The 24643-nt window shown below is 38.1% G+C and overlaps 1 long non-coding RNA gene across 1 annotated transcript in view; it reads right to left on the bottom strand.

Moving 5' to 3' along the window:
- Nucleotides 1–2818: 2818 nt before the first annotated feature.
- Nucleotides 2819–24643, bottom strand: part of LOC141579428 (uncharacterized) — a 299492-nt gene continuing 277667 nt past the window's right edge. Inside the window, exons 4-5 of the long non-coding RNA XR_012510745.1 lie at nucleotides 19958–20046; nucleotides 2819–11818 (exon numbers count right to left, since the gene is read on the bottom strand). This is a non-coding gene — a long non-coding RNA (uncharacterized LOC141579428). The remainder of the gene's footprint in view (nucleotides 11819–19957; nucleotides 20047–24643) is intronic.

Below are 24643 nucleotides of genomic sequence, written 5' to 3'. Positions count from 1 at the left end.
GAAAAAGAGAGGGAGGGGATCAAAATATCTCCTTCTCATATCCTCTCTCTTTTATCATGAAAGAAACTCTTTATCAGAAACCTCCTGACTTCCTCTTATTTCATACCCAGCAGAACTAGGTCACCTATCTATGGCTAGATCAGTCACTGTCAAAGGGATTGGAGTTGCCTGATTGCCTTAGACCAGGGGTTGACAAACTATGGTCCTGGACCAAACCCAGCAATGCCTGTTTTTGTGAATAAAGTTTTATTGGAACATAGCCACACACATTCATATATATATATATATATATATATATATATATATGTATGTGTGTGTATGTGTGTGTGTATATATATATATATATATATATATATATATATATATATATATATATGTAGTCTATGGCTGTTTTATGCAACAATGGCAAAGCTGATTGGTTGTGACAGAAATCACATGGTCTGCAAAGCCTAAAATATTTATTACCTGGTTTTTTATGAAAACCTCTGGTTTAGACTATGATTCATCCCCTAAAACTGGCCATAAAACCAGGATTCTTTAAACAAAAAGAAAAAAGAATGGCTCTTGGAAAGGCAACTAATCGTGACTCCCCCAACCCCATCATTCATAACAACATTTATATTGTAGGCTAATGCAAATTTCAACAGATGGCTAATCAGATACACCTTTTGAAAACATTTTTTCTAAATTGTCAGTTTGGACCCTTTACCTCTTTTTTTTTTCTGTTGCCATCCCACCTAACTCTTAGTAACTTCCCTAATCTCTAATCTCTTTCAGTATTTTCCTTCAGCCTTTAGAAATTAAGACAAATTCTTCATCATCAAAGACCCCAAAGGAGTTCATCATCAAAGACCCCAAAGGAGTGTGGTGTGGAATTCAATTATTGAGTAAAACTGAATTTCACATTTTTTTTTAAAATCCTGCAACACATGATAAGGCATCTCTCTGCTTCACATTACTCTGGAGTCTGATTTCCTTCCCTGGGAGGCACGTGGGCCTGGTTGATGTTTTCTCTGACACTTAGGGTGCTCTTCTCAGGGCTAAAGGAAAAACACTAGGGAAAAAGTGTCTCACAGAGATTTTGGTAGGCAATTAGAAGATGCACCACCAAATGCTAGGTGAGAAGATGTGGCAATCTTTCAGAAAGTTTGAACTAGATGAAAGAAGGAGACACTGGATTAATTTTTGATCTGTGTTTTCATGGTGTGCAAGTTCCAAATCTTGTGTGTTGCTTGTGAGTCTGGGCTGAGGCCAGTTGAAGAAGCTAAGAAGAGTCAAAACATTTTTCTACCACCACACAGTATCCTACTCTTTAACCCCCCACAAATCCTACAACTTTTCATCTGGATGTCACAAGAGAAGCTTTTAAAAATAGAGGCACTGGATGAGGAACAGGGTCCGGGACATGAAGGAGATGTATCACTTTGTTCCACAGCCATCAGAAGTCAGTTTCAACTTTTCAGATCTAATCATATGGAGAGGTTGAACTTACAGTTTGATGAAAAAACATTCAACCAGTGTGAAATTTTGAAAGACAGAGTATCTATGAGTTAGGATGCACAGACCTTCTATGACCCATTTTGGGGCTGAAAGTTTAATTTGAAGAAGAGACAATTCAATTGAGTTGATCAATTATGCTTATTCTTTCCTTGGAATAATACCCCTGGAGGCAAGAGGGATAAATAAGGGCTTCCAGGGTTCCACCTGGTTCAGCCCCTGGACTTCTCAGCCTTTCCACACCCCCTTGCTCGTGCCCTCTCCACAGTGGCCATTAAAGATTTGTTCCTGTGGCCAACTCTCATTCTCCACTCTGCGCCTGGCTCTGGCCCACCCACCTGGCCTCTCACTGCAGCTGTTACCCCTTCCTTTCTCTCAGAGGTGTGGAGGGGAGCCCACCTCTGTTCTATGATCCCAGAGTTAGCCTGACTGTGATTTACAGGCACTTTTGCCAAAGAATCTGGAGCATTTCCTAGGATTTGAGAGGAAGTAAATTTGAGTGATGTAATCCTATGTCTTTCTAAAAAGTTTTCTTCCTCGCCACTATTAGCAGGGATCACAGGATGGATTCTAAACATCTTGACCTTTTTCCTACTTTGGGGAGGGTGGTGGTTCATCTTCCCTTTTCTTTTTGGCTGAGAAAGAGTTAATTATGGTTTCCTAGGCTTTCCATCTTGATTCTTCTCTCAAGAGGCCTGGTAGATTCTTGGGCAGTTAGAACTCCTGGAACTTGTGTTTTTTAATCCCCAATTCCCAATGGAAGTATACTGACTTGATTATTCCTGGCTTTCCATCTTTTCCATCTGCTGGCCCTCAAAGCTCTGGCATCTTAAAGTAAGGCTATCAATATGTCATGTTAAACTTTGGTTTTTATAATATTAAAAAGAATGGTTCTGGGTGTTTTCTAACTGGCACCCTTCCTACTCAGAACATCTCAGCTTTCATGCATGCTGGTGGATTCAGGACTATGTAGGCGGTGCTGAAACATGTGGGGTTGGGTTTTGAGGCAGGGGGAGGCCCAACACTCATGACTGTGGTATTCAGTCATTTATTCACTTACTAGACTTCTAGTAAACATTCACTATGTCTAAGATAATATGTTAATGATCCTGGAGAATATAAAGATGCAAGATGCACAGCCCAAATAATTAGTATACAGAGATCAACATTTAGACAGACCTGGGGAAATTTGAAATCAAATCTCTTTGAGTTATATAAATCTGGAAATCCACCCCACAGAGATGACACCTCAAGTTTTGGGACAGACATTTATTCATTAGGTCAACAAAAATGTATTAAGTACCTACATGATAGGTGCTTATAGAATATGAGGAAACAGAAATGGGGAGTTATGGTTTAATGAATACAATTTTATTTCGCCAAGATGAAGAGAATTCTGGAGATGGTGTTTGTGCAATGGTTGCACAACAATATGAATGTACTTAACATGACTGAACTGTACATTAAAAATGGTTAAGGTAGTAAATGTTATGTGGAATTTACCACAATAAAAAGCTGAACAAACAAACAAAAAATTCAACAAAAATAAATAAATGAACACAATTTTTAAATTGAGATATAGCTGATGTACAATATTATTTAAGTTTCAGGTGTACAACATAGTGATTCACAATTTTTAAAGGTTATAGTCCACTTATAGTTATTACAAAATATTAGCTATATTTCCTGTGCTGTACCATATATCCTTGTGGCTTATTTATTTCATGTATAGTAGTTTGTACCTCTTAATCCCCTATCCCTATCTTGTCCCTTTCCCCTCCTTCTCCCCACAGGTAACTACTAATTTGTTCTCTATATCTGTGAGGCTGGTTTTTTTTTTTTTTTTTTTTTAATATTCATTAGTTGTATTTTTTAGATTCTACATATAAGTGATATATCATAAAGTATTTGTCTTTTTCTGTCTGACTTATTTCACTTAGCATAATACCCCCCAAGTCCATTTATGCTGTTACAAATGGCAAAATTTCATTCCATTTTATGGCTGAGTAGTACTCCATTGTGTATACTTGTGTACATCTTCTTCACCCATTCATCTGTTGATGGACACTTAGTTTTCTTCTGTATCTTGGCAATTGTAAATAATGCTGCTATGAACATTGGGGTGCTTATATCTTTTTGAATTAGCGTTTTCACTTTTTTTCAAATTTTACCCAGGAGTGGAATTGCTGGGTCATATAGTAGTTCTATTTTCAATTTTCTGAGAAACCTCCATATTGTTTTCCATAGTGGCTGCACAAATTTACATTCTAACCAACAGTGCACGAGGGTTCCCTTTTCTCCATATTCTCATCAACATTTGTTATTTGTGTAATGAACATATAACAAAACATGTGAGGAAACTAAAAAAAGATCTTTGCCTCTATGGAGCTTATAATCTATCAGGGAGAAATGGATCATATATAATTAAATTACTCATATGTTAGAAGGTGATAAGCACTATAGGTACAAAAGGAACAGAGTAAGGTGGGATTAGACACCATGAGGTGGGTTGCTATTTTACATCAGATTGCCAGTTATAGGCTTTACTAAGGAGGTGACTTGAGCAGGACACGGAGATGATGGAATTAGCCATATGACTATCCGGGCAGCAGTCAGTGCAAAAGTTCTAATGTGGAAGCAAGCTTGGCTTGATGAAGGGACCACAAGGAGACCCGTGGCTCCCAGTGCCTGGGACGCAGTGAGTGGGCAGGCGAGGAGAGGGAGTAGTTGGAGCTGCGGTCTCAGATGTAAGGGGAGGTCAGTTCATACAGGTTCTTGAGATCTCTTGAAGGAGTTCAGTTTTGACTCTGAGGGAAATGGGAACCACTGCGAGGCTTTAAGGAGAGGGACGCCATGACATGATGCATTGTAGAAGGAGAGCTCTACACAGACAGCATAGATGCGAGGGGGCGAGAGCAGTCAGGAGACCTGGCAGCAGACTGTTGCATTCCTCTCTAGGTGAGAGATGATGGTGGCTTGGACCAGAGTGGTAGCAGTGGAGGTGGAGGGAAGTGGTTAGATTTTAAAATTCATTTTAAAGTTAAAGCAAACAGAATTTTCTGAAGATGTAGAAATGAGTGGAGAAAGAGGAGTCAAGGATGATTGCAGCGTTTTTGACCTAAGCACCTGGACAGATGGAGTGCCATTATGAGAGAGACTTTGAGTGAGCAGTTTGGGGTTTTTTTAGGGTTGTGGGGATAGAGAGGAAGACAAGGAGTTCAGCTTTGAACAACTTGAGTTAGCTCTGTTATCACTGCAATTCATTTTTTTAAGTTGCACAAATGAGGGTCATGGGAAACATGAGTCAGTGATATAGCGTCTGTCACACAATATTGCCTCAGAATAGGTGTGTCCTTTTAGATGTGGAAGAAAGAAGAGGATGCAGGATTGTAAGAACTCTGGACTGACTCATGCTTTTCATGACTGTGCAATCTGAAAAAATTAACTGTAGTGATAAGAGAGCTAACATTTATTGAGCTCTTACTATGCACTTGACACGTGATCTAACTCATGCCTACATGTATAACTGGAGGAAATGTTAAATTTCACTTAGAGGCTACTGAAAGCAAAGATGCAATTTTTCCCCATCCAAATTCGTGGAGCCCTGTCTTCTCTCCTTGGACTCGAGGTTAATAACCCTGGAGTGCTTCAGAGTTCACAAACACCACTTCACATACATTATACATCTTTACAGCAATCTTACGAGGTGGATCATTGAGGTTATCCTTTTCATGCTCAGAGGGCTAGAGGGGATTGCCCAAGATAGAAACATTAGTTTCAGGTTCCAGGTTCTCTGATTTCAAGGCCAACAATTTCCCAACACCATCCGGCTGTCCATCTTTTTATTTAGAATGTTTTAAACCTATGAATATTTTATAATAGTACAACGAAAGCTTGCTCACCAATTGTTATTTTGCCACGTTTGATTTATGTCTTTACACACACACAGTTTTTTGGTGACCTATTTGAAAGTAAGTTGCAGACATTCTGTCACCTCCAAGTATATTTAGCTTGCATCTCTTAAGAATAAGGACATTCTCCTACATAATAAGTCTTTTCACACCTAAGCAAACTAATAATAATGATTCAATGACATCATCTAATATATCATCTATATTTACATTTCTATAACTGTCCTCCATTTTTTATAGATCTTTTTTTTTTTTTAATTTTCTATCTAGGAACCAAGCTAGGATCATGCAAAGCATTTGAGTTGCCTGTCTTTTATCTTTTTCTCACAGGACAGTTCCCTATTTTTTGTTTTTCATGCTATTATCTTTTGTGAAGTCAGGTCACTTGTCGTGCAGAGCGTCCCCAATTCTGCATTTGTTTGACTGTTTCCTTGCAGTGTGATTTAGGTGAAAGTATTTTGGGCAGGAATAGTACAGAGGTAAATGTCAGGCTGCTCCCCTGTTGGTGGTGCTTAGTTTGATTACTTGATTAAGACGGTGACTGCCGGGTTTCTCCTTTGTAAAGATATACTTTTCCCTTTTTCATTAATAAGTTGTCTGTGGATTAATACATTGAGACCAAGGTTTTAGCATCCATTGAGGATATTTGCCTAAATTACTTACTCTGCTGGTGGTTACAACATTCTCATTATCTTCCTAGGCTACCTAAAGACCAGGAATCTTCTAAAGCTGTACTTCCAGTATTCTGGGACCACTGTCTAATATGTTCCCCTGGGGACACTGAGGGAAGGAGCAGGAAGTAAGCCATGGGATCAGGTAGCAGATCAGAGAGCAGATAAGGTGACCACTGTGTTTCAGAAATGCCAGGCAGGACATCTTACTGTGAAGCAAAAAAGCTATTTGGTGACAGAAAAGTTTCAGTTCTGTAATTCCTGGGTGGTTACAGCTTGTGTTTTACATAATTTAGCCAACATTTCCTTCAAAATAATTAGTTTTTGGAAGGAAAAAGAATTAAGGCACATTATATTAGATATAAATCTATTTTAACCCTTTTTCTTATTTTCTATCCTCTTTGTCTTCTTTTTCTTCCTTCTTTTCTATTCTTCTCTTGTCTCCCTCTAGAAGCCTTTCTTCTTTTTAAAAATCTTAAATTTTTTCAAATGTTAACTACTATATATAAAAATAGATTAAAAACAAATTTCTTCTGTATAGCACGGGGAACTATATTCAATATCTTGTAGTAACCTCTAATGAAAAAGAATGTATGTATGTATATGTATGACTGAAACATTATGCTGTCCACCAGAAACTGACACAACATTGTAACTGACTATACTTCAATAAAAAAAAAAATTCTTAAAATTTCTCTCAATTTTCCTATTTTTCCATTTACCTCTTCCTACTGACCCGTTTCTACTTTTTTCTTCTAGTTGATCTGTCCCTCTTGCCCATCTACCTAAAAAGAGGACTTCAGAAATTATAAGGCAATTTGAAATTGTAGTATATGATGTTCACCTTTTCATATAATAAAACACCTGATTTTAGAAGATTTAAAAAAATACTACAATGTATTCTCAAACAACCCTCGATGGACTTAGTGGTCTCAATAGTACTCTTGTTATTTTAAAATACATTATTTTGTTAACCACATCCCTTCTCCTTCTATAAAGCTGAAAAATAAGAAGCTTTTTTTTCTTGGTAGTTTCTAACCACATGTTTACTGTGGTTTCACATAAGCAGTTGTTGATAATCAACTGATAAGTGCTGTTATGTACAGAAGTCATACTTATGAAGTGGGAAATGAGTGAAAGAACATCTGAAAAAAACATATATTTAACTCTCAGAAAATTAAGTTAATATGGCAAGAAAGACAAATTAATTTTCTCTAACGTGCTCACCTGTTCCACAAACAGCCCTTTGGTTTTTCAAAGATTATGTCGTGACCCACTTTGTAATTTAAAATAAAGATTGAAAAAACTATCTTTGCCTCAATGTACTTTGATTATTTATTTAAAAAATTCCACAGTCTCTAGCAATTCTCTCCTGACTAACGTACAACTTCAGTAACAACAAGAACACTACAGCATACAGCAGAGTTTTAAGTTGACAAACAAACGTAATTTGTTGATTGATAAGATTTTAGATTCAGTCCTCTGAACAGAAGTTTGGGATGGAGCTCATGCATGTGGACTGGAGGAGAAGGCTTTCTGTGTTGGCAGCACACCAACCTGCCTGTCAATCTCTCTCAGTAGTTTGGAAACAAGGAGCTGGAGGAGACTTCTGTTCTGCCCCCAGGACATCCTTGGCCCTACTCCCTGCCAGACGAAGAATGCTATTTTCTTCCAAATGTTAACCCAAACCTTACAAAAACTTCTGAGGCTTGACATTTGGGCAAATAGAGTAAATTATATTTCAGAAGAATAGGTTGTCTGAAGATCAGCTTTGAAGCCTATTTAAGATTAACCAAGAGTTTCCTAAATTTAGTCGAACTTAGAAATTATCCTTCTTATGGAATAAAACAAAACAACACAAAACATGTGTTAAAAAAATGGTGGCACTTGTGTTCTGTAGAATTCACTTTGGAAACTAAATTTTAACGACTGCATATGGTAAGTTAAGGCCTAAACCAGATAGCTTTGAAGGTTTCTTCAATCCCTACAACAATAAAATTCCAGTATAATGTGTTAACAAGATTTCATTTTCAAGCTGAAGTGTTAACAAAATACTATAGATTTTATAAATCTATAAAAAATAAATGTGTAAAGTAAAAAAAATGTTGTTTACTAATATAAATGCAATTTTAAGGGGAATTAAAATAATGAGTTTTAGTCATGACATGTTTTGGATGGTTAAAAGTGATACTGTTTTACATTGAAAGATTTAGTATTTTATTATAATCTAAATATTTATTGGGTTTATGACTCAGATGTTTTGATTATAATTTTTAAAAACATGCTCTTGTAGTCTTTTGAAATTCAAAACCAAGAAAAAGTCCAACCCTGCCAATGCAGATTTTCTGATGTCTAGATCTTTAACTTGGAAACCTGTGGTACCATTTAGATATAACCTAAAAAATAATTTGCAGGTGCTTTTACCTAATTAGGTTCTATGCCTCAGTTTACAAGTCACCAAATCGCAGGGAAAGTAACAAATCTGCTTTGTCTACGATAGGTAAACATCTGCAGTAAAATGGAATTTATGTGATGGAACCAATAATGTTTAAGAACCGTCTGATGAAAAATGATGTTGAGTGAAATGGTAGTCCTGTCTTAAAGTGGCAACTGCTCTGATTCTTCAGTGATCTTCAACTTCAATAGGTTCTTCATTGGTTGTTTGTTTAGGACAGGCTCAGGCAGGGACACGATCCTATTAATTACTGCTACCTTCTATCCCTTCTTCACCTAGTCTTCCGGATACATACTAGTACTCACCAGGTTAGAATGCATCAACGAGCAATTCACACCAGAGTGAACAAGCTCCTCATGCTTTCTCATCGGGGAATATGGTACCTAAGGTTCTAAGAGCAGGGACTGGGCACACTACCACCCTCAGGCCAAATCCAACCCACCATCTAATTTTGGAAGTATGGTTTTACTGGAACACAGCACATCCATCCGTCTATTTATCGTCTGCGGCTGTTTTCACACCGCAACAGCAGAGTGGAACAGTTGTGACGGAGATTACATGGCCCACAAAGCCTTAAATATTCACTGTGTGGCCTTTTAAGGGAAAGTTTGCCAATTCCTGATCTAGATGGATGTGTGATGGGGGGGAAAGGTCTGTTTTCAGTTCTTAGTTTTTAAATTAAGTCTACCAGGGACAGACTTTTTAGTCTTTAGAGTAAAAAATAACTCCCACATTACTAATGACCTGGATGGCACATTTCTGAAACGGAACACATGGTTTAGGACATTTCTTTGAACTCAATTTTTCTTATTTACAGCTGCTTGTAATTAGTAGGTATTTTGCTCTTATAATTACTTTTTTCTATTGCAAATAACTATCACAGAACTGAAAAATGGAAGGTTCTCCAAAGGCATCATGTGTTTGGAGTAATTTTGATTTGATGTTTCTTGAAGCCACGGAGTTGCCCGTGCTCACTGTCAGTGGCTTCATTTCTTGAGAGGAAATCACCCAGGGCACAAAATAGCAGGCTCCGTACGTTCTTGATGATTGACTAGTTGATTGATTTGAAAGAACCGAAATAATGAAGAAAAATATTTCTATTTTAGAAATGAATTAAAACAAAACATTTATATTAATATGACCTTAGAAATTTACCCCACCTCTCTGAGCTTCAGTGACTTTCTCTGTAAAATGGAGATAATAAAAGTACACATCTCATGGTGTTATGAAGATTAATTACATGGAGTGGTCCATTTAAAGTGCCTGACAGAGTGTCTTGCATATAATTAAGGCATAATGCATTTAAGTGTTGTTTTTATTACTGATATCTCTTTAGCTTCATATTCTTATTCCTCTGCCATATTCCAGCTACACATGCCACCATTAATTCATCCATTTTATTTGTTGATGCTTACTGCATTAGTCTGGGTCCTATAGAAAAAAAGAGCTCATAGAACACACACACACTCACATGTGAGCACACACATACACTCATGCATGAACACACACATGCGTACATGCATATGTATATTGTAAGAAACGGGCTTTCACAGTTACAGAGGCCAAGAGGTCCTGAGACCTGCAGTCAGTAAGCTGGAGACCCAGGGGAGCCAATGGTATAGTTCCAGTCTGAGTCTGAAAGCAAAAGAAGACTGATGTCCTAGTTTGAAGACAGTCAGGCAGAGAGTATGAATTCTCCGTCACTCCTCTTTTCTGTATGATGACTGGAAGTAAAGAGCCTAGAGGCCAGGCAATTGGACAGTTATCTTCAGGTCTGGTGAAGTTACCAAGAATGATGTCAAGGATGGCAATGGAGAGCGAGTCGGTGAGTCTTGTACTAAACGTTCCATGAAGTCCTCATTCTCCCATGACAGGCATGATTGTCTTATTTCCGAGACTTGCAGGTATTGTTTCTGTTTGGCATACATTTTCTCCTCTTCTCCACCTGGAAAATTCCACTCATTCTTCCACTTTAGATGCCACTTTCTTGGAAAGGCCTATACTGACTTTCCCCATATAGGTTGCTTTTCCTTTGTGAGCACATGGCACCTTCTAATACTTTATCATGAGGAAGTTCTGTTTATAAATCTGCATTTCCACATTCACTGTGATGGCCCAGAATGCAGATATTACACCATATGCATCTTTGCTTCTGTTCAATTAATATTTGTCAAGTGAATGCTTTCCTATCAGACCATGAGCAAATTAAGGGTATTATTGTATCCTCAGTGCATATCACGGCGTTCAGCAATAGTAGAGTCGCGATAAATATTTATTGAATAAGTTCAACTATCACTTTTCAAAGAAAAAAAAGCCAGGATTCATTGACAATAATTATTTTCAAATGTCCATAGTAGACAAATGCTTGGTCGCAAGAGCGACCCAGTTAACATTTGATTACAATAAAATATGGATCATATCTGAACTTTTCTATCTATAAATGTTTAAACCATTCTAGCTGACTAATGCAGGCAATGGGAAAGTTGAACCAAAGTCAACATTTACAGTTAAACTTCAGGAGAAACTTGGAGGGATTTAGATTCAAAGGTTGGGTTGGTTTGCATTGGAAATATGCTTGGAATTCATCGCAGCTGCTGAATGTGGGGTAGCCTAGAGGTGTACAGATTGTAGAATTACAGCTGTTTTGTGGAGCAATGAAATTGAGGTAACTCTTCTTAGAAGTGGTCAAATTCTCCTTATCGGGGCACACTTTTGTTTTTACATTTGTGTAGCAATATCCTAACTAATTCCTCTCAGAGAAAGTTGACTGAAAGACTATTTATGAATTGCTTATATCAGAATTCTAAACCTGGCTCGTGCATTTGAATCATTTGTGGAGCTTTTCATTTTTTTTTTTTTTCTCCAAAGAAGTGAAGGCTGCACCTTCACAGGTCCTGTCTCAGCAGGTGTTTTTACAAAGCCTCGCAGGTGATTCTGATGCATGGTCAAGGTTGAGGACCACTGAAATGTAGAGTCAAATTCCAGTGAACGACCTGATTGTAAATTATTTCTTCTCCTAAATCCAACATTAGCTGAACTCTTTTGTGCTTATTAAATTGGTTTAAAATTGTATGTTAAAAAGAGTGTGAAGCTTTTTTGTGGGATGGTCCCTATTATGTTATGATTCATCCATTAGAAACATTTTGTTTTCTGTCATGTTGCACAAGTTAAGTATCTTCATTTATATGGACAATTCTCTGGGTTTCAGTTCTTGAACTTCATGACTAAGCTGTGAGTTGATGATGGTTCTGTACCGAGGCAAATGCTGAAGAACAGCATGTTTACTGAGGTAGAGAGGCAAAAAACAGCATTTGACACTCTTAGATGGAAAAGCATCACACTTAATTTCTAAATAATATGGAAGGTAGGTTAAATTTTCAGGATTAAAACATCTTATACCTTAATCTTTGTTTTTTAACCTCAGGAAGTACTCCTAATGTTACCATAAATAAGATAATTTTTGGATTCTGTTAACACGATATATTAAAAACAACATTATGCACTCTGAGTGCACCTTTCCTTTGTATCTTTTTAGCATATATTTATCTAGCTTATATTTTATTACTGTGCCTTAAAGTTATTTCTATTTTCTATTATGTTTTTATTCTTTAAAGACAGTGGTGTCCTTCCCTATCCTATCTTGTACTTTCTCCTCCTTTTCTCTTTTATCAGGACCTTATATAGCAGATTCTTTCCCTTTTTTCACGACATATTTATAGAAGAACCATATCCTTTGGCTACACACCAAATTGAAAGCAGAAGACCTCGATTTGAATCCACACTCTGCCATACATACTGAGCCTCTTTGAGACTCTGTTGCCACACACTATTAACATCCCTATTGATGGTGACTATAAGGGCTGCCAGAGCTGGTTGAAGGAAGATAGATGCAGATGCCCCACATACATAATGCCTGTGCATACTTGGTCCAAATAATATCTATGAGTTTCTTTCCTTCCTTTCTTTGTAAAAGATTCTTAGAAGTATAGTTCCATCCAGGGTAACTGGATTCTTGGTATTTTTCCAAGCCTCCAAACCACTGCCATTTGGAAATTTTAAAACTTTCAAAATATGCCCAACTGTTGTATCTTAAGGATACAGTGGGAAGTAGGATGTTTTGTAAAAGATACAAACTGATCATGGCTCAATCATTCCTTTGTCTCCAATTTAAAGAAACTAGGACCTTGAATTAGGACATAGCCTGCTTTCAGTCAAGAGGAAGCCATTTTACAAACATTACCCACTGCACTCCCTACTACTTTCAAATATACTCAGACTGCAAACTAGCTTTCCTATTTAGTCAATGGCTCCATCATCATACAGGTAACTCTAATTCTTGGGATCACCTCTGTCCTTTGTTCTTTGCATTTAACATAGATTGGTCACTATGTACAATATAGTCTTTGGTGTTCTTCTTAGTGAATCAGTGCTGTTCCTGATAAAAGGCTTCACCATCCCAACCTTATTTTGATGGCGCTTCTAATTCATCTCACAGCACGCTACTGGATTATCCTTTCCTTTATCCCAACTCTGTGTGGTTTGCTGAATCCAGGCCAAATTCCTTGCCTAACATAAAGCTCTCTATCGTTTAATCTCTTATGCTTTGTTAATTACAATCACCTGCTACTCTCCAGAGTGAACCTCCCACCCCCATGGCATGCTGGACTGGTCCGTATCTCACTGCTCCTACTCTGCTATGTTACCTGTGTTAGTCAAAGTTGGAATCAGGCTTTTTCTTATCTGCCTCTACACAGTTCAGCAACACATGAAGGTCCAACATTGGAACATATGAAGTTCCAACTCTTCTAGGAAGGTTTTCCTTTCCCACCAAAAAAGGCCATAAGGATTCTTCTTACTTTCTAACTTGATCTCATTCGGGCAACTAAGTCTTATTTATTGTCTGCCTTGTTTCAAGAGGGTTTAAGGCAACGTTTCCATGAAACTTTGCCACAGCAGTGAGTCTGCAGGCCATCTAAAGGCGGAAAGCACGTGGTTTTTTGAAACAGAAGACCAAGGTTTGGGTCTTGGCTCTGCAACTTACTAGTCAAGACTCTGGGCAAATTATTTAAATGGATTTTTGCTTAGTTGGCTCATTTTGATTTTTATACTCTAAAATGGGATGATAATACTGGCTATATTCAAACTAGCACACAGGATTATTATGCATGACAAATAAAAGTTTTTCATTGAAAATGCTTTGTGAATATCTATACACATTTAAAATATCTTAGTTTTTACTTCTTTGTATCTGCCAAAGTTTTAGCACAATGGTAACTACTGAGTAGGGTTTGCTATAAACTCATAGAATTGAATTAAAGTAATATTAGCCGGGTGTATTTGATACACTAACAAAAATATGTGCAATTGACAGCATAGTCAGTATTAGGGTTTATTTTATTAGAAGGACTCAAAGGAATGAATATTAAACACTATTAAGAATTCACTGAAGCATTCATAATAACATGGTATACTTCCATTGGTCTTGTGCTATGAAGTAGGCATTCAGGTTCCTTCTATTCTAATATAGCAGTTGCTTATTTGAACTCATATCGGGAATCTAAATTCCTTTGACTGTGCGATAGTTGGAGAAGTGAAGGTATAAATGGATTCATCTTTACTCTGATTGATGTAGTCACTTTCATGACCCTTTTCTCTGCATGCTATTTACATAAGGATTCACTCATAGACATAGAAAACAAACTTATGGTTACCAGAGGAAAAGGCAGGAGGGATAAATTAGGAGTTTGGGATTAACAGATATACACAACTATAAATAAAATAGATTAAAGAACAATAATTTACTGTATAGCACAGGGAACTATATATCTTGTAAAAACTTGAAAGGAATTGGAAAAAGAATTTATATATATATATATATATATATATTTAGTTTTATTTATTTATTTATTTATTTATTTATTTATTTATTTATATCTGAATCACTTGCTGCTGAACACCTGAAACTAACACATTATAAATCAGCTATACTTCAACTGAAAAAAAGAAAACAAATAAAGAGAATTATTCACACAAAGATAAAACAAAATTCAAATTTTGTATTTTGAGAAACATGGAGAAAGTACAAAAAAATTAAAATATACTTTCTACCTGGTATGTCAAATATAAAAACAGTATAAAACATTTAAATTTCACAGTGGTTTGTATATTCTATTTAAGTGTAAATTTTATAGTTATATATGGGAAGTAAGTATATCATCTATACTTGTATTTTAAGACCTACCCTCCTTCAGTGAACTAACATTTCTCAAGAGTTAAAAAGTAGACGATAACTGAGTGTGATAAAATGTCATATAAGAGAGAATGTTTAGGTGTTAATAAATTCTTAAGAAGTTAAACATATGAAAACTATAAGAGGTAAGTGACAGTGATTACCAGGTCCTTTCCTAATTCATTAAGGATGGAAAAGGTAGTGGTTTGAAATTGCAGTAGGAGAGATTTAGGTTAGATTTCAGAAAGAACTTCCTAACTATGACGGTTGATGATCACTGAATAAAGGATATACTACATTCTGAAAGAGCTCCTTGCAGACATTTAAGAATGAGATATAAACTTTTACCTCCGGGGTGGTTTAAAAATAGTCCCACCCAACCACAGTGACATTAAAATTGTATTCTGAAGTCTTTTTAGATTCATTAGTGAAAGTTGGTCTGTGTGTGTGTGTGTTTTAAGGTGAATAGATATAACTTATGATCACAAAATAAAGCAATGGATTCCACAGCACAGTGACAAAACTAAGTGGCACAATAAAAGCCACATACCTTGTGAATATGCTGTTTATAAAAGAAATTAGGAAATCCTTAGCTTATGAAAACTAAGTGTTGACTTCGAGGTTATTTTAAATGAAGCAGTGCATTGATAGAGCCATCAATTTTTATGAAAATCAGAAAAAAAAATCTCATAAAAGCCCCTGCTTTGCCTTGCCTTGAGAATATTTTAAAAACAGCAAATTTATAAATAAAATAGAGAATAGTCCTTAAAATAAAAAGTCAGAGTGCAAAGTCTATCAGCTAGAATGCAGCTCTTCCACTTCCCTTGCATCCAGATAAGAACACAAAAGCTTGGGAAAGCTGGGTGGATTATTCAGGTTCCCTTGCTCGTGGCAAAGACAGGGACAGAAACATAGTGGCTGCTGCGGCACACTGCCCAGACGCCTCCCCCCGCCTGCCCCACTTTTATAGGCTCATTCTGTCTGTCAACAGCTAGGAGTGCTGGTTGCTGAAACAAACAGCCAGTTTCCTCTCCAGGAACTCCCTCTTTCTCTGGACACTGTCCTCTGCCAAAGGAAAGCTGCCTTGCCCAAGTCTATGCTTTCTCCCTAGGGACAGCGTGCATTCCATGACTAACTAATGCGGGGCCAGGGGAAATTCAAAGGACCAGCCTCTTTGCCTCAATTCAGGATAATCCAGGACCCTTTGAAGGGCCATTCTAGCTTCAGTGCTTCCCCATGGGATCTGCTGAAGCCTTTGGTTCAACTGTATCGCAGTTCGATGTCTCCATCTGTCTTGTCCTGGTCCCTCTACTTCAATTATGAAAGACAAAAGGAGCTTCCCAGAATGCTTATGTATTTCTCTGTGCTGTCACTACTGTGGAATAAGACAGAGGAGGGAAGCAGTCAGTTGAATGGTTAAAACTGGAAGTGAAATAGAAGAATAGGTGGAGACGGCAAAAAGAAGAAGTGAAATTAAACTACTTCCTTTCTCCTCCATCTCAAGCTCCACTTGTGCACAGAGACTGAGAGCAACAGATGGACCCTAACTCCTTCCTGACTAGATGATGGACTTCTGTCTTCAGTGTCTCCCATCTTATTTTCTTACCTCCTAACTCACTTCCTTTTCTCTATTCACCCTTCAGATTTATGTAAACTATTGGATAATGTAAACATATCCAAAGTTAGCCTTGGATTGTAAAATGAAGAATTGGACTCTCTGCTTCAGAGGTGGTCGTGATCTCAGCTTCTGTTCTAATCTGCTTCTACTTTGGGAGAGATCCTATGAGCACATCTTCTGTACTCACAGCCACCAGCCAGCAATACTGGCTGCATCTGCACTCAGGGTTTACATCCTGACCTTCTTGGATATGATAGCAGCTGTACAAGTGTCTAGAGAAGCAGCCACTAGCCACATGTGGCCATTCACATTTAATCAAAATTAAATATGTTAATTAATATGATGAAATTAATTAAAAAAAACAGCTCCTTAGTTGTACTTGCCACACTTCAGGGGCTCAATAACCACACGTGGCTGGTGTCTATGATACTGGACAGTTCCAATGTAGAATATTTCCTTCACTGTAAAAAGTTCTGTTGGACAATGATGTTAAATCTGAAATCTTCACAATATGTTCCTGACCATATTTTGCCCTATGTGGACAGAACTGATTTGGGTGACATATCTGGCATGACAGACTACATCAGGCAAGGTTTTAGACTCCACCAACTTCCTAAACAAGTAAGTTTCAGTGACCAGTTAGAAAGTCTGGAGACATTTACTGTGTCCTAATCACATTGTCTTCAAAGTGACCCTTGTCCCTTGTCTTTCCATTTCCATTGCCACCATTCTTAACAATCATGATTATACTGACAGTTAAAAGTTTTGAGTGTTTTCTATGTGCCGGATTCTGTGTGCTTCTTATATATCATCTCATTTAATTCTCGTCACAGTCCCACGAGGTGGACAATATTATCATCTCCATTTTATAGAAGATAAGATTGAGTCTTAATCAAGCGTCTTGTCCAAAGACAAATAGCTGGTAAAAGAAGGGCTGGGATTTAAACCAGTGTTTGTCTGACCCCAGAGCCAATCAGCTCTTAGATGCCACTGTCTTCATAATCACAGACTTAGACGGCTGGAAAGCATCTGGCTGTTTACTTCTCTTTATATCCTTCCACTTACAGTTCAGATTGCGTACTGCTGTCAGACTAATTTTTCTTAAATTTCACTTTTTTCTTTAACATTTTTAATGTCTCTGTTTTGTGCTGCATCTACTCCATGGCCTGGCATTTTTAAAATGAGTTTTATTGATTTAATTGATTTATAAATTGATTTGCAATTTATAAAAGTGCGTAATTTATTTCAAAATGTATAAGCTGATGACGTTTACTTTTCAAGACTTTTTGGATAAAAATACTCATTTTATTGTTATTCTAGTATATGACTGATTGTGGCCAACCTTTTACCATTCTCTATATTTCTGTATACAACCAACCTAAACTTATTGTCCATCCTTCTTTTTTCTAACCCCCCTCCACTGGGGGAGAGGTAATTAGCTTGCTTGCTTGCTTGCTTGCTTGCTTTTTCTTTCTTTCTTTACTTATTTAAATGGAGTGTACTGAACCTAGGACTTCGCGCATGCTAAGCACACACTCTACCACTGAGCTATATACCACTCTCATCCATCTTTCTTTAAAGAGTATTTTCTGCTTCTAATCAGAACAGCCTCCTTGTACTTCAGAAACAGGATTGCTTTCAGAGTAGTGAGGGCTCCACAATTTTCCATTTAATCACATATTCCCTTGAATTGCCTCCTGACATTTTGTGTTTATTAATGGGTTTAATAAACACCTACTGGTTGACTGAAATCACATGAAAATAAATTTAAATTATGTTTCTAAGTCCTGGTAACAAGAAAGGAAGCTGGAAATATTTTCTAGGAAATACAAGGTGGCCAGTCCTGTCTCAAAGGAATATTGAGCATTTCGGTATCAAATTGTTAAGTACATCTTTTGAGAAAAATTGTGAGATAACCTACATGTACCCTGCTATGAACTTCTTCTAGCACTCAACCCATCAGGAAATAAATTTTCTTTATAGCTCTAGCTGAAAGTATCCAATTGTTGGCAAATAACACTTTCAGTACTTTCAGTGGTATAAGCCTTGGAAGAAATTACCGCAAAACCAGTAGAATTGCAACTAAACTTCAGCTTCTTTGTGGAAGCTTTGGAAAATGCATTAATGCTTGAAGAATGTCAGCCATAAATATAGTTAATGGAAGTATGGGTTTAAATGTGGGCGGGGAGGGAGGGAAGATGCAAGAGAAAAAAATTGCTGAGTTGCCTTTCAGGAAACAAATTGTCTGCTGGAAGAACACTGATTTGGGTTTGGAGTAAAACAAGTTTGGATCTGAGAACATTCTTTGCTGCTTACTATGTGTCCTTTCCAAGTCTCTTATATTCTGTGATTTGCATTATTATTATCTGTAAAATGTGGATAATGGTAACAGTGGGAGGAAAATTAATGAACCCCCCCAAGATGTCCATGTCTTAACCCCTAGAACCTCTGAATGTGTTATGTTACACGATAAATGGGGCTTTGCGTGTGTGATTAAAGATATACACCTTGAGATGGGGCGTTTTCTTTGGTTATTCAACTGGGCCCAATCTAGTCACACAAATACTTAAAACTGGGAAACTTCTCCTCTCTGAAATCAGAAAGATGTTGTGACAGATGGCGCAGGAGAGATTTGAAAGATAAGTGGGATTCACCCTAACGTTGCTGGCTTTGATGGAGGCAAGAAGCCGTGAGCCAAGGAAATGGGGACCTAAGTCCTACAACTGCAAGGAACTAAATTCTGCTAAGCAAGGAATCGAACTCTCCTCTCAAGACTCTAGAAGGAAACACAGCCCTGCCGACACCTCAATTTTGGCCTGGTGAGACCCTTGTTGGAATTCTGACCTATAAAACCATAATAACATAATAAATTTGTGTCCTTTAATTCACTAAATTTGTGGTAATTTGTTATGCAGCAATAAAAAATGAATACAATAACATTAGCCACCTATCTTGCAGCGCTGCTGTGTCATAACATGTATAAAAATGCATTGGAAATTATAAAGCAGCATACACAAGCTAATTGGTACCACTGATGCTCTCAGCATTATCAGGCTCTATCCTGCTCTTGAATCACCAGGCTTTGAAATGACAGTCTTAGAAATAATAGCCACTGTTTACTGAGCATCTATTCTGTGCAAGATGTTCAACATATACAATATAATTTCTTCTGTCCTGTGACTATATAGAGTCATGACATTTTACATACATGGGACCTGACCAGAAATTCTAGCCTGTTGGATTTTATCAGATTTATATGTCTTTTAAACATTTTTACAATTAAAAAAATTATTTTTAAAAATTGGGTTATAATTGACATGTAACATTATGTTTGTTTCAGGTAAGACATATTGTTAAGGGTTTATCTGCCCTGAGCCAGGGTGGGAAACGTTCAGAAACATAATTCCTATGACAAAATACTAGGAGAAAATATTGTAAGTTTTTCTTTGCTCTTTTTTGATCACTAAAGAAGAAAATTAAAACAGAAGTTATCAGAGAGAAGGAGATGCAGCACTTGTAGTGATTAAATAGAAGCCATTATCCAGAGTGGTGTTCACGAGAAGGTGCACAATTTACCTTTAGATCTTGGCTGGAAGATCCCTCCTGCTGAACTGTGGGCTCTGATCAGACACAGGTCCCAAGGAGCTGTCTACTATGTGCACGCTCTGTGTAAAGAGAAAAATTAAAGAGGAAATCTTAGTTTGAAAATGAGACTTAAGGTACCATGCTTTGAATCCTGAAATCCCAAACATATCTCTACAGAAGAAAACGTTCTTTGAAAATTAATTGAAGACGTTCAGCCCCGTGTTTGGACATATTCTTCCAAACAGCCTCAGAGTTCAGTGATGTTCTTTCATGTAGTCAGAACAAAACTTTGTTTTTGGCAGAGAGAGAAGGCTAGAAATGACAGGTCACAAGAATGTAAGAGAATAGGGAAAGTAAACAAATATTCTCGATTACTTAATGATTTTGATGCTACTCCCCACAGTTAAAGGCACGTGTCCCTGAAATTCCAGTTATTATTTAAGTTTCTGCACCGCTTCCTCAACTCTTATTCCGATACAGTGTGGTTGTCTAAGTTTGGGGATGTAGACTGTAGCCTTGGAAAAAAATGTCTTGACTGGACAAAGTTGAAGAAAACACACTCATACACTCATGACCTTAGTTTCAGGGCTGGCCATAGGGAAAGCTGTGAAGTAGGCAGATTTTCCTTTTTTTCTAAAACTTTGCACTTCCCTATTCTCATCCTTTCCTCCATTTCAAAATCTTCCACTCCCAGACCTGAAAATCCTCTTATGTTATCCACATCTTTTACAATATTTAATAAACTAATTTACCCTTCTGTATTATTGACATACCTTAAGGGTATCTGCATTTTAATGGAGACCTTCGTAGGTGTTGTTATTTCAAAGGAAGGGATTTCTAACAGTAACACTGCAGAATTTACGGGTAAAGATGCCTTCCTGAAGCTTCTCAGAACATCAAGTAGTGACCAGTTGCCTATTTCACCTCAACATCATTCCCTTCTCTGCCCAGGAGCTGAATGTGGGTGGAGCTAATCTTCCTGGCACTAATGGCTGGTTGTTCAATAGAATCCACCAACATTTAGGTATTTTAGTGATAACCAACATCTCACTAGTGCTGAGAGTAATAGAAACAGATATAACTCATATTCAAGAAGCATTAAATCCATATTCACAGTTAGTCCCACAAAACTGACACTGTTTTAAGAAATACAACAGAAAAGCTATATCCTTAAGTCTCTTATTTCCTGCAAAGTGTGGGTTATATCTACCCATAAAGCTGACACTGACTAGAAGGCTGATGCTAACGGTAAGGGTTTGGTACACGTTTGACTAGACCGTGCCTTAAACAAACTGGACTGTGTTCCCTGATATAGGACACATGGGAGGATCAGGGAAATGGTGCTCATTTCTCATACTGGTGACTATCCGAGATTGATGGAAGCCTATGAGACATGATTTTCTGTTTCAACTTTGTGCTGGAAAAAAAAAAGTTTTCCACAAGAGTAGAGACTTTGGAATGCTCTCTTTCACAACTTGCTTCCCACATCAGTTCCAGATAACAACTCTCAGAGGTCTGAGTTACCTTTGAGTTCTAATCGTTCTCATGATGCTTTGAAAGAGGTCTAATTAGCTCTCTATCTCAGGGAAGACTGGAGAAGTGGGAACGATTTGCCAGGGGCATTCTTTTGTCCCTCGTTGGGTAAATCCACAACTGCTTGCTTTTCAGGGGCAAAGAATTAAACTCTTATTACTACTGATGATGTGGATATTTAGGATCTTATTCTGAATCTACTAATATTTATTGACTGTGTCCATCCAAGAGAAATATAAAAAATTACAGAAATAGGTATTAGGATTCTTTAGCCAGGGCACATTTAAAATATTATTCAGAGAACTTAGCAGTTCACTCTAAGAGTACCAAAATGATGACAGCTGCACTACTACAAAACCATAGTCTTACGTTCACTGTGGACCCCTCATACATAACCCATCACTTAAATTTTATCCATTTTACCTCCCGCATTGTTCTTTTATATCCCTTGATCTCTAGCCCCACTGCTGTTGCACCAGTTCAAGCACCCATCATTTTTATCTTTACCTTTATTTTGACATAATTTCCTACTTAAAGAAAAATGGCAAAAATAGTGAAAGAACTTCCACATACCCTTCACCCAAATTCCCACATGTTAATGTTTTATGATATTTGTTTTCTTTCTTTTCTTTCTCTCTATTTTTCCCTGAACTGTTTTAGAGTAGACATGAGGCATCTTTACTCACCCCTCCAACACCTCATTGTGTATTTTTAAAAACAAGGGCTCTTTATTACATAACTGCAGTACAAGAATCAAAATTAGGAAATTAACATCGATATCAGTGTTATCTGACTTACAGACCTAATTCGGATTTCACAGTTTGTCTCATAATGTCCTTGCAGCAGAAGAAAACCCGGAGTCGTGTGCTGCACTCAGCTGTCATGCCTCTTCAGCCTTCTTTCACTGGGAACGATTCCTCAGCATTTGTCTTCATGACATAGGCATTTTTGAAGAGGATGGGCTAATTATTTCATAGACTGGCCCCCAGTCTGGGTTTATCTGATGATTCTTCATGATCAGACTCAGGTATGGATTTCTCAGTGAATCACATGGGGAGGAACATACTATCAATCTGACCCATTACCGGTGATGTCAACTTGATCATCCAGTCAAGGTGGAGTCTGCCAGTTTCTTTACTGTAAAATTACTATTTTTTCCTTTTAATGAATGAGTATCTCATGAGAAGAATCTCATTATTTTTCACCAGGGGGGCACAATAGCCCGTGCTGGATAACTCTGATTAGCTTGGCCATGTCCCCATCCCAACCTTCTGCATCCTTCTTTGTGGCCTACAACATTGAACTGTGTGGACCGTATTAGCCTGGTCCTCTGGTTTCTGGGTGGGTTTGGCTAATGGGGGGGGGGGGTCCTGCAGGAGATATGAAGAGAGTGGAGAGTGAGAGAGTGAGTCCAGGGATATGTCCCCTTGGTTTCTGCCCCATAGGTTCCCCTATGCCCCCAAGGACAGGTGATATTCCTCAGCTGAAGGGCAGGGCACTTCTCAGCCTGCAGCTCTGGGTTTTGTAACTGCCCCTTCCCCCTGCTGTCCCAAGCCTAGGGGTGTAGCACACATCCCTTGCAGTTTCTCTACATTTCCCACATTCTTCCCCACACCTTTGTGGACTCTCCTTATGTTTCTCAATTTGAATGTGTCATATGTTTCCTGCAAGGGCCTTCATGATACAGCCTCCTGTGGCATTCGTACTTTTCTTTCCCATTTTCTCTTAGTTGCAGATATGCTGGTCTACACTGATCTCAATCCTGGCTTGTCCTTCTGTCAATCTGACCTGGGCAGAAAGTACATTTGATGCTAAAGGCTTCAGTGAATTACATCAAAGATGAGCTTTTCTGCTCCGCAGCCAGTCCTCCAGCTTGCCTGGGGACTTCTTACTCTCACAACTCTAGCACAACGTGTGACTTCTGCGGACTTCTGCCTTGGTTTGCTGCTTAACATTGACTTCCTACCAGGGCAGAGTCCTCTTCTGACCCAATTTCTTTTTTGACGAGGGCTCTAATATTCTGCTTCACTCTGCTGGCCCCTTTCCCCAGATGCTGGACCCTTGTCCCCAGACCCCCACATATTTTGATGGATGCTGTTTGCACCACCATTCTTCTGTCTGCCCTGCCAGACCTCTCTCCACCTTGTTTTCTCCCTCCCTTCTCTATACTGGCCCATATGTGCCCACTAACCCTTACTTTCTGGCTCCAGCTGGGTTTGGCCAATGGGGGAGTCCTGACTGGAGATCCCAGGGAGTGTCTGGGTGAGACAGAGGTATTGTATCACTAGCTTCTCACCTCTGGGGTTACCTTGAGCTGCCCACCTCCTTCTTCTGAAGATCAGAGCTCTGCTCCAGGTGGTCCTCTGCTTCCAGATTCTAGGAACTGCTTTCACTCCTCACTCCTTCTGGTCTAGGGATGGTTACAGCCTAGGTGGGTACTGACGTATTGCATTTTCCCTTGTGATTTCAACCTACAACCTTAGAAACAGTCCCTTAATTGAACTTCCCTGAATTTTCCTGAGTGTGATGGATGCTTCCTATTCTAGGATTCTGGCTGACACCAGTTTGATAGTGACAACTGAATCTATCTTGGCAGATCACCTGGTGCCAGAAACCTCATTTTGTCAAAACGTATCTGCTCAGTGGATCTCAGACACTGATGACTGCTGCAACCAAGCTAGGGGATCACTGTGCCCTTTTGGACTGGTTATTTGACTGCAGACTACCTCCTTGGGCACCAGTCCTACAGCTGGGTCAGTTTCTCCCAGCTTTGTCCCTGCCCAGTCCTGGCTTCATTCCCCTCATTACTTACTCTTGCTGTTGAAGCATTAACATGACTTGTAGCAGAAGCAACACTTGCCCAGGTGAAAACATGAATCTCCTTTTCTGTAAGCTACATGAGACAGATTTTTTCAGTCTGGACCTGACCTTTATGGTGGACAGACCCTGGAAAAGTAGCCTTCTAATTCAGTTCTGCTATGGATGCAAAAATATGTCTAAAATATTTATATATAAACCATCAAGGGCATGCTTTTCAATATGATTTATAATATAGTTTACTAGTTTAAATTTTTAGTTACTTTAGATGGTAAAAATAAGTATAAACTGGTTTCACTCTACAAGAATTTGCTGTCAAGAAAATTC

This window comes from Camelus bactrianus, chromosome 12 (genome assembly GCF_048773025.1).
Source record: "Camelus bactrianus isolate YW-2024 breed Bactrian camel chromosome 12, ASM4877302v1, whole genome shotgun sequence".
Taxonomy (NCBI): domain Eukaryota; kingdom Metazoa; phylum Chordata; class Mammalia; order Artiodactyla; family Camelidae; genus Camelus; species Camelus bactrianus.
Note: the sequence above shows the minus strand (reverse complement) of the source record. Positions and strands in the feature narration are given on the sequence as shown.